The sequence below is a fragment of the Muntiacus reevesi genome, chromosome 17 (assembly GCF_963930625.1).
Source record: "Muntiacus reevesi chromosome 17, mMunRee1.1, whole genome shotgun sequence".
NCBI lineage: Eukaryota > Metazoa > Chordata > Mammalia > Artiodactyla > Cervidae > Muntiacus > Muntiacus reevesi.
In genome coordinates, this window is record NC_089265.1 from 2,608,425 (window position 1) to 2,620,477 (window position 12,053).

Below are 12,053 nucleotides of genomic sequence, written 5' to 3' on the forward strand. Positions count from 1 at the left end.
AGTGCACATGCACATCCACATGAATATTGTTTTCAACTGATTTCCTAACATATTTTACTTATAAGATCATGTTATTTGCAAAGATAGTTTTAAGATTTTACAATTTGGATGTATTTTATTTATTTGTCTTGTCTAATTGCCCTAGCAGAATCAACATTGCAATGTTAAATGGAAATGACTGTGTGACAACCACATTTTCCTATTTCTTTGAATATCTTATGATTTTTTTGTTGTTGTTGAAAAGTGGTATTTTAGATAATATATTACAGTAACTCTGGATACCAATTGACCCCACACTGCTGGAACTTGGTGGTAGTGGTTTACTGACTTGGCTGGACTATTTCAGTAAAGTCTATTTTTCTGGCACTGTGTCATTTCTGATATTGCCATTCATAGATATAGCCTTGGCAGTGGAAACCTTGGATGTCAGTGGTGTGAATAGTATGTTCTTTGAATGTGTCTTTCTCTGACGTGTTAAGCTGTTCATGACTGTTGGTATCACACTCAGCTATTAGCCACAGATTTTGTCATCATCATTACCAGGGCATTGCTTTATTTCTTTCCATAGCCTATGGCATACATTTCTCCACTGTCTAATGAAATGGGACCCATTTTCCAGGGCATGTGAATTCTATATGTGAACATATTAGTATATGTCTTGTGGATAATAAAAGCCAGTTCTTGAAGAAGAGTTTTAAAGTAGGGAGAAGACCAAGAAGATGTTGGTTGAAATCAATAATCTGACTAAAACCTAAGGAACTGCTCAAAGAGTAGTTGTTATATTATTTTGTTTATATATTACAAAAGTATAGGTAAGTAAGCTTGATAGTGATACTTTTGAGAAAAATTGATATTCTAAAATAAATGATTATAGAAAAGAACTATAAATTCTTGAATACAATGTTTCCCTAGTCCATTTGAATATAAATGTAATGCAGTATGACTCAGAATAAATATCCATGAGTCCATATTGGTGTAAATAAATAATTGGACAACATTTTTAATAGAATAATTACTGGAAAAGAAGACAAAAAATGTCAAATGTCACTGTGACTAACTACAGGTTATGACATATTTTTCCAAGAATTAGTTTAACTATAATCCATCATTAACTTGTAAAATGTTAGCACCAAACTTTATTTTTAAAATAAGAAATTTTTATTTTCTTATAATACAGAAAATTAAAGGATAGAAAAAATATAAAAAATTTAAAAACAACAAAATATAAAAGAATGAACTCAGACTCAAATTTGAAATTGTTTTCAAAATATGTATATCACTCAATGCCTTGCTGAACATTCTTTGTAACCAATAGTTTGGTATACACCTGAAACTAACACAATATTATAAATCAGCTGTATGCCAATAAAATTGAAAAATTTTTAAAAAATTCCCAACAATAATAGTCATTAAACAACTACTAACATAAAACTTTGTTTTATAAGTTTGATTGTTATTTTCATTGACAAAGAATAGAAAAAATTATAAGCACATGGTATAATTGTGCAATAATAGCAAATATAAAGCTTATTAAAAGTTTTCTCTTATTCCTGAAATAAAATAAGTTGTTCAGTTTTTTAATTCTTGGATTATACTTCAATGCTTCAATAACATACACACTTTCATTCTGATTATTGAATTCCTACTTAAGACTTTTAACATGTAGAAATCTGCAACCACTGTAAATATTATACATTCTTTATAGATTTTTCCCTTTTACTATAAAGTAATCACAGTTGTATAGTTGAAACTTCCTTTCCTGTCATGTTCTTAAATAATTGTAATTTATTATGATATTTTTAAAAGTCATAATCATAATTTCTTTCCAATTCAAGCCATTTTGTGGTATATTTGCATCTTGTTGTTTAAGGAATTATACCTGAAGCTATTATTTACATAGAGATGAGTTTATAATAATTCTTAGCAAAATACACTACAGATTTTCAGACTTAAATGAAGAAGAATGGTTTGATTTTCTCTGAAGTTCTCAAAATGAGTCTGCTCATCATTTTGTGGTAAATAGGAATCATTTTCAAAAAATAATTCTGAAGGCTTAAAAAGTACTAAATCCAGAAGAGAGGGGATATATGTAAGTGACATACAGCTGATGCACTTGGCTGTGCAGCGGAAACTAACAACACCGTAAAGCAACTACACGCCAACAAAAATTAATAAACATTTGAAAGTCAAGTATTTTGTGTTGGACAGACAGCAAAATCAAGAACTTTCTGCATAATTGTGAGCTGGTATGAATATTTTATAAAATATATCTATTCATCTAAGATACAAAGCTAAGATACATGACACATATCTATTCTATTATTCTTACTCATATTTTTTTTTACCATTATTCTTTGGGCATCTAATTTTCAAAATCTTTCCTCAGAATAATAGTTAAGATTGCTAGAAAAGTTTTTTTCTGAATTCAACTTATAGTTCTCCTAGCCCAATCTCATCTAATAATCTTTAGTTCCTTTGTATTGTTAATCAGCTTAAGTTCTTTAAAAGATTCATTGAATGAGCATATGATCCTCAGTGTTATAAACCTCAGTTTAGTTCAGTCCCTCAGCTATGTCTGACTCTTTGCAACCCCACAGATTGCAGTATGCCAGGCTTCCCTGTCCATCACCAACTCCCAGAGTTGACTCAAACTCATGTCCATCGAGTTGGTGATGCCATCCAGCCACCTCATCCTCTGTGGTCCCCTTCTCCTCTTGTCTTTAATCTTTTCCAGCATCATGGTCTTTTCCAATGAGTCAGTGTTTGCATCAGGTGGCCAAGGTACTGGAGCTTCAGCCTGCTTTCCCCCAAAGCACATTTCCATGTGTGGATGGATTCCTGGTTAATTCAAAATTATAAAAACAAGGCTGAGTTTTCAGTGCTTATGTTTATTTGTTTATTTTTATTTTTTTAAAATCAAGGATACATTAAAATAATGGCATGTGTTAAATTTTAAACTTAGTGGATAGCTTTGGAGGAGTGTATTGGGAACAAATGTGGAAATTCAGAGAACTTGTGTCTTCAGAAAGCATATGGGAATTAATAAGTGTCATAAATACAAATGTATGTGCAGAAAAATTTTTTTAAAGGCTCAGAATTTAAAATCATGGGTCTTAGAGTCAGGCATCTTGGGTTGAAATCGTCCCTCAACCATTTAGAGAATTTCATGATCAATGGTGAATTTTTAACCTTTTAAATTGCTATCTTCCTCATCTGAAGTAATGCTTACTCAACCTTAGAGAATTACTGTAAAATAATGAGTTAAAGTACTTAGCATATGAAGAAATACTCCCTGTATATCTCTAATAATATTGAAAGGAGCAAAATAGATACAATTTTTGCTCCTTTTAAAATTTTACCATAGACATCGGGATAAGGTATTTTGCAACTGAGGGTGATCTAAGCTTTAAGAAGCAAATAACTGCAACATGATTTCTAGGTCATAAAAGCTTGAGCCTTAAAAATGAGGAAAATATAAGAAAAAGTTAGATATAAATTTATTTCTAGAGATGTATAACTTTAAAGAATTATAAAATATAACAATCTACTCTTTGGTAAAGTGTTACAGGTACAATTAAAGCTTGTTCCAGGAAGTTAGAGTTCTCATCAAGGATTCGATCTATACATCCTATCAACAGATTTCCTAAATCGACAAGTTAAGCAAGAACAATTTTTTTTTAATTAATAAACTTAGAAATAGCATTTGGTAACTAGCTGAGCAGGAAAAAAAAGCTAAATAGAAAGTTAAATCCTTTACATGAAATGGAAAAAATGGTTTAAGTAAAAACCCAGCAGCAAATATCAGAATAAAGTTTGTAACTGTGAATTTTTGTTTACTTATATATTATTTCTATGAAAATCAAGAATAAAGTATAACTTAATTTGCTTCAAATATCACAAATTCAACATACAAATAAGAATATGGTTCTAATTAAAATTCAGTAGTGATATTTTGGCAGAAAAAGGCATGGGAGAATTGTATGAAGTTCCACAAATCTATATATGGAAACTTCATTTTTGAGTGCAGCTGAGAATATGATAAGAAGAAAAAATAGAAAAAGGCCTTTCTATTACAATGAATGAGACTATATATATATCAAGGAATGAGATGATATATCAATGTATTTCAATAGAATATTGGAACAGATCAAGTAGGCAGTGAAATTTAATATATGGGAGGTATATATATTCATATCCTTGTTTAATACATGAAAAAGTGGTATTTCAATAACAAAAAATATTTTTAGTCAATTTGTCATGTGTTACAACTAGCTGTCTTATGAATTATACTAGTTGGTTTGAGATACTCCCTTACATATTTAGAGAAATTTGACTACATGTAATGAAAAATATTTAAATCAAAAGTAAAATTTAAAAATATTAGTTTGAAAAATATTTGACATGTGCTTGAGGGCTAGGTAATATTTTTTTAATTGCTAAGGGAAGGATAATCCCAAAGAAAAATAACATATTTATGAACAGATAAATCACAGAGGTACAGATTTTAATTCTTAAATAAAACTTGAAAAATGCCTCAGTCTCATGTTTAGTCCAGGAAATACCAATAAGGTAGCAATTAGCTTTTGTTTCAAATTCTCAGACTGGCAAATATTTTAAAAGTTATAACATCCTCTACTGATGGGAATATGAGGAAAGTCTACTACATTTCTAATGGTACTGTGACTCATCACAGCTTTTGGCATACCCAATCATAATTATCAATTAAAATAAAACCCACCATTTAATAAGGAATGAAAATACTTGACAGTATTAGATGAAAATAAGAGCTCTAGTAAGTCACAGTATATATACCTAGTTTTTCAATATAGTATATGTACACACACACACACACACACACATCTATAGATATATAGTAAATTTTTTTTAGAGTATAGGAAATGGCAACCCACTCCACTGTTCTTGCCTGGAGCATTCCATGGACAGAGGAGCCTGGTGGGCTACAGTCCATGGGGTCGCAAAGTGTCAGACATGACCGAGCAACTGACATATAGTTGTTTTATAACGTTGTATAAGTTTTAGATGTACAGCAAAGTGAATTAGTTATACCCTGATGGACAGGGAGGCCTGGCGTGCTGCAATTCATGGGGTCGCAAAGAGTCAGACACCACTGAGCGACTGAAATGAGCTGAACTGATCTGATATTATACATATATCCACTCTTTTTTTAGATTCTTTTCCCATATAGGCCATTACAGAGTACTGAGTTCCCTGTGCTATACAGAAGTTAGCATTGTTTAAGACGGTAGAAAACAGACGTAAAAAAATTTACGTGACTATCAATAGACTTTTTAATTAGAGTATTGTGTTACTCCATTCTGTGGGATGTCTGGAGGCCAAAACAAATAGTATATATAGATATATATCAGGTGACCTGGAGAAATGTCCATTGTGTATAACTAGTGAGGAATGCAAAGAAGGTACCCCAATGATGAATCATTAGAGCCTGACCTTTGGTCAGTACTGATACCAATCTCCAACAGTTTGCTTTGTATTTATAAGAGATTCATGTTTATGTCTGTTCATATGTGTGTATGGATAGTCGTTTTTATGTTTAGTCATTTTTTATTCATTTAACAAATATGTCTGAAGAACTTCTGTGCCAAACACCACTGTAGCTTCTGAGACACAGGAGACCAATCCTTGCCTTCCTGGCTGCCGTAGATGGTGGTGGGTACCGTGGATACCTTGGGAGACAGCAGAGCAAGACATATATGCGTAGTAGAGGAGGCTGTAGTGTTTCATAGACAGTAAAGCTCCCATCTCTGGCTCACATGTCCACTCTCCAGTGCTCCTGGCCGTGACGCTGCTGCATCTGCAGTCATTCACTCATCTTCTTAGTACAGTATTCCCTACAGGTCATTTCTCAAAGCAAACCCCCATGTGTGGTTTATCTGAATCAGGGCTCATGGTTCCCAGTCAAGAAAAATGCCCATCTCCATGATTTTTGTAGGAAGATGTTGTAAGCTCAAAGCTTGAGAATATTTATATAGTTATAATACTGCAAAATTGAAAAAGTTTTCACATGATCTCTCACGTAAATTAAGGTGAATGCACAGTCTAAAGGTTTTCTCCTTACTGTGCATTTTTCTCTGGGGTAAAAATTGCCTTATCTTTGGGTAGAAACCCAAATCTTGGAAAATAAAATATGTCAATATTACAATCAACATATATGACAAAACTTGATTAATTTACAATTAGAAAATTAATTTTATAATGAATTAGAATTATGAAAAGATGTATATGTTTATGTGAATGTTTATGAATATTTGTATGAGAGTCAAAATGGAATGATGGTTATTTTATCAAGATAAATTTCATAGGCGTATGAACTTTCTTTTTTATATTTTCTACTTTGATCAGTTTTGGTAACTTTAATAATACTAAAAACATAAAAATAACAGAAATGTTGTTGTTCAGTCACTAGGTTATGTCCAACTCTTTGAAACCCCATGGACTGCAGTACTCCAGACTCATCTGTCCTGCCCTATCTTTTGGAGTTTGCTCGAATTCTGCTCATAGTATATTTACTAAACATAATTCATACTTGTGCTATATTGGATATAAGGTGTAATACTCATTATTTTTAAATATTAAGGAAGGAATCAGTTATATGGAAATGATATGCAGGTTATAAAGGTATATATGACAGAATGGAAACTAATACATTCTTCAAAATATCATTTTTATAAGCCAATTGTGCTGACCACAGTGGTGTAAATATGAGCAGTGAAAGGTGAGATAAATTATAAATAATGGAATGAGATTACAAATCAGTCTTGAGGAAAGAGAAAATAACAGCATATATGAATAAAGGGAAAATAACAGAATACATATTAAATAATAACAAAACAATTTGATACTTCTTTTCATTGACTAGGCAGGCAAATATTTAGGAAAATGCATTCCTATATGTAAACTTTTTATGGAGGATGATTTATCATTATGTAGTAAATAGCCTAAATATTTTGACAGACCTAGAGTTGCCAGAATTTCATCCTAAAAACCCACATATCATTTCCATATAACTGATTCCTTCCTTAATATTTAAAAATAATGAGTATTATGAAAAGGCAAAAAGATAGGACACTGAAAGATGAACTCCCCAGGTCGGTAGGTGCCCACTCTGCTACTGGAGAACAGTAGAGAAATAACATAAGAAAGAATGAAGAGATGGAGCCAAAGCAAAAACAACACCCAGTTGTGGATGTGATTGGTGATGGAAGTAAAGTCCAATGCTGTAAAGAGCAATATTGCATAGGAACCTGGATTGTTAGGTTCACCAATCAAGGTAAATTCAATTCAGTTCAGTCAGTCATGTCTGAATCTTTGCGACCCCATGGACTACAGCACACCAGGCCTCCCTGTCCACCACCAACTCCTGGAGTTTACTCAAACTTACATCCATTGATTCGGTGATGTCATCCAACCGTCTCATCCTCTGTCATCCCCTTCTCCTCCCACCTTCAATCTTTCCCAGCATCAGGGTCTTTCCCAAAGAGTAAGTTCTTCACATCAGATGGCCAAAATATTGGAGTTTCAGCTTCAGCATCAGGACTTCCAATGAATATTCAGGACTGATTTCATTTAGGATGGACGAGTTTGGTCTCCTTGCAGTCTAAGGGACTCTCAAGAGTCTTCTCCAACACCATAGTTCAAAAGCATCAATTCTTCAGTGCTCAGCTCTCTTTATGGTCCGACTCTCACATCCATACATGACAACTGGAAAAACCATAGCTTTGACTAGATGGATCATTGTTGGCAAAGTAATGTCTCTGCTTTTGACTATGCTGTCTAGGTTGGTCATAGCTCTTCTCCAGTAGCATATTGTATGTAAAGTCCGATGCTGTAAAGAGCAATATTGTATAGGAACTTGTAATGTTAGGTCCATGAATCAAGATAAATTGGAAGTGGTCAAACAGGAGAGGGCAAGAGTGAGCATCAACATTTTAGGAATCTGAACTAAAATGAACTGGAATGGGGGAATTTAACTCAGAAAACCATTTTATCTACTACTGTGGGCAAGAATCCCTTAGAAGAAATGGAGTAGCTGTCATAGTCAACAAAAGAGTCCAAAATGCAGTACTTGGATGCAATCTACAAAAATGACACAATGATTTCTGTTCATTTCCAAGGCACACCATTCAATGGCACAGTAATCCAAGTCTATGCTCCAACCAGTCATGCTGAGGAAGCTGCAGTTGAATGGTTCTATGAAGACATACAAGACCTTATAGAACTAACACGCAAGAAGATGTCTGTTTCATTATAGGGGACTGGAATGCAAAGTAGGAAGTCAAGAGATACCTGGAATAACAGGCAAATTTGGCCTTGGAGTGTAAAATGAAGCAGGTCAAAGGCTAACAGAGTTTTACCAAGAGAACACACTGGTCATAACAAACACACATGAGATGACTCTGCACATGGACATCACGACATTGTCAATACAAAAATCAGATTGATTATATTCTTTGCAGCCAAAGATGGATAAGCTCTATACAGTCAGCAAAACAAGACTGGGAGCTGACTGTGGCTCAGATCATGAACTCCTGATTGCCAAATTCAAGCTTAAATTGAGGAAACTAGGGAAAATCACCAGACCATTGAAGTATGACCTACATCAAATCCCTTATGTTTATACAGTGGAAGTGCCAAACAAATTTGAGGGATTAGATTTGATAGACAAGAGTACCTGAAGAACTGTGGACAGAGGTTTGTGACATTGTACAGGAGTCAGTGATTAAGACCATCCCCAAGAAAAAGAAATGCAAAAACCCAAAATGGTTGTCTAAGGAGGCCTTCCAAATAGCTGCAAAAAGAAGAGAAGCTACAGGCAAAGGAGAAATGAATGCAGAGTTCCAAAGAATAACAAGGAGATATAAGAAAGGCTTCCTCAGTGAGCAGTGCAAAGAAATAGAGGAAAACAATAGAATGGACATGACTAGAGATCTCTTCAAGAAAATCAGAGGTACCAAGGGAACATTTAATGCAAAGATGGGCACAATAAAGGGCAGAAATGGTATGGACCTAACAGAAGCAGAAGATATTAAGAAGAGGTGGCAAAAATACATGGAAGAACTGTACAAAAAAGATCTTCTTGACCTAGATAACCATGATGATGTGATCACTCACCTGGAGCCAGACATCCTGGAGTGCAAAGTCAAGTGGGCCTTAGGAAGCATCACTACGAACAGTGCTAGTAAAGGTGATGGAATTCCAGTTGATCTATTTCAAGTTCTAAAAGAAAATGCAGTGAAAGTGCTGCAATCAATATGCCAGCAAATTTGGAAAACTCAGCAGTTGCCACAGGACTGGAAAAGGTCAGTTTTCATTCCAATCTCAAAGAAAGGCTATGCCAAAGAATGTTCAAACTACTGCACAACTGCACTCATCTCACACACTAGCAAAGTAATACTCAAAATTCTTCAAGCAAGTCTTCAACAATACATGAACCATGGACTTCCAGATATTCAAGCTGGATTTAGAAAAGTCAGAGGAACCAGAGATCAAATTGCCAACAACTGTTGGATCATCAAAAAAGCAAGAGAGTTCCAGAAAAATATCTACTTCTGCTTTGTTAACTACGCCAAAGCCTTTGTGTTGATCACAACAAACTGTGGGAAATTCTCAAAGAAATGGGGATACCAGACCTCCTGACCTGCCTCCTGAGAAATCTATATGCAGGTCAAGAAGCAACAGTTAAAACTGGACATGAAACAACAGAATGGTTCCAAATTGGGAAAGGAGTGTGTCAAGGCTGTATATTGTCACCCTGCTTATTTAACTTACATGCACAGTACATCATGAGAAATGCAAGGCTGAATGAATCACAAACTGGAATCAAGATTGCCAGGATAAATGTCAATAACCTCAGCCACACAGATGATACCACCCTTATGGCAGAAAGCAAAGAACTATAGAGCCTCCTGATGAAGGTGAAAGAGGAGAGTGAAAATGTTGTCTTAAACCTCAACATTCAGAAAACTAAGATCATGACATCTGGTCCCATCACTTCATGGCAAATAGATGGGGAACCAGTGGAACCAGTGACAGACTTTACCTTACTGGGTTCCAAAATCACTGCAGATGGTGGCTGCAGCCATGAAGTTAAAAGATGCTTTCTCCTTGGAAGAAAAGCTATGACCAACCTAGACAGCATATTAAAAAGCTTTGCCAGCAAGCATTGCTTTGCCAGAAAAGGTCCATCTAGTCAAAGCTATGGTTTTTTCAGTAATCCTGTATGGATTTGAGAGTTGGACTATAAACAAATCTGGTCAGAGAAGAATTGATGCTTTTAAACTGTGGTATTGGAGGAGATCCACGAGAGTCCTTTGGAGTGCAAGGAGATCCAACCCATCCATTTAAAGGAAATCAGTCCTAAATATTAAATGGAAGGACTGATGCTGAAACTCCAATACTTTGACCACCTGATGCATCGAAGTGACTCATTGGAAAAAAACCCTGATGCTGGGAAAAATTGAAGGCAGGAGGAGAAGGAGACAACAGAGGATGAGATGGTTGGATGGCATCACCGACTTGATGGACGTGAGTCTGAGCAAGCTCCAGGATTTGGTGACAGACAGGGAAGCCTTGGCATGTTACAGTCCATGGGGTCACAAAGAGTCAGACACAACTGAGCACCTGAAGTGAACTAAATAATTAGCAATTCAGAGCATCTTTACATGTCCCTCTTGGCCACCTCTATGTCTTCTTTGGAGAAATGTCTATTTAGGTCTTCTTCCCATTTTTCCATTGGGTGGTCTCTTTTTCCATTGTTTAGTTTTATGAGCTGTGTGTATTTTTTTAGAAATTAAGCCCTCGCTGGTCGCATCATCTACAAATATTTTCTCCTATTCTATAGGAGGTGTATAAGCTGCACATCCTAAGCCTAGCTGCAGAAGTCTGAGAAATTCATTCCAGTCACATTCTTTTCCTTAAGCAATCACCCAGGTCAGTCAACCTAGACTCAAAGAGAGTGAATAATATCTCTTAAAATAGTAAAGAATTTGAACCATCTTTAATTTACTATAAGACACTCTGGTTCTCGCTGAACTTTATTACCTGCAATTACCCAAAAGTTCTAATATCTACTTTACCATCTAATACATGTTGTGTTTAGAACTACACTGCCGGTAATATTCTGTGCCTGAATCTAGGAACTACTCATTTAGAATAACTTCAGTTTTTCAGCAATGAAATATTGAAAGACTGCTTCCCATTATTATATGAATTAGAATCATAATTTATCAGAAATTTTCCTAGGCTTTTTATGTGTTTAACACATTAAATAATCCAAAACATTCTCTGCATGGAAGGTATCAATATTATCTCAGTTGTAAAGGTGATGGAAATAAGGCAGAAGTTAAATCATTCACTCCACACCACACAGAAGGTACAACAGGGCCGGGCTTTGGGATGTGGTAATCTGCTCCTATAAACTGAATAGTCAGTCTCTGACATTTCTGTTGGAATTTTTCCACTGAAACAGCCACATGAAAAACAGAGCTGTCTTTAAGGGCAATTTTAAACCTTACTTCAAAAGACTATAACTATTCATTCAGATAAAGACCAAATTTCTGATTTAATCTAGCTATTACTAAAGAAGAGATTACTTGTGCTTATTCTGTATGTTCTAAAATCAATCAACTAATTGTAACAATACTATGTCTATAAGCCAAAAAAGCACATCTTTATTGCTTCAGAAAATAAAACTTTGAAGTATTTTTCTTCTAGTAATTTCTTTCAGGATTACCAAGCTATTAATTGGCATTAGAGCCATTAAGTATCAGTAAAAAGATATGAAAATTATGAAATATTTTCAGTAGCATTTGAAGGAAATCATCTATACATTTTTAGAAATATTTTGCTTTATATATTTGTTATAGACATTTATTTGTTGTATACATTGACATGGGTGATATTATGTGGGGAAAACCAGAATATATGTGTGGGTTTCCCTATACTATATATACTATACTTATAAATATACTTATTATTATATAAGTAGTATATTATTTTCATTTTTTATCTTTATA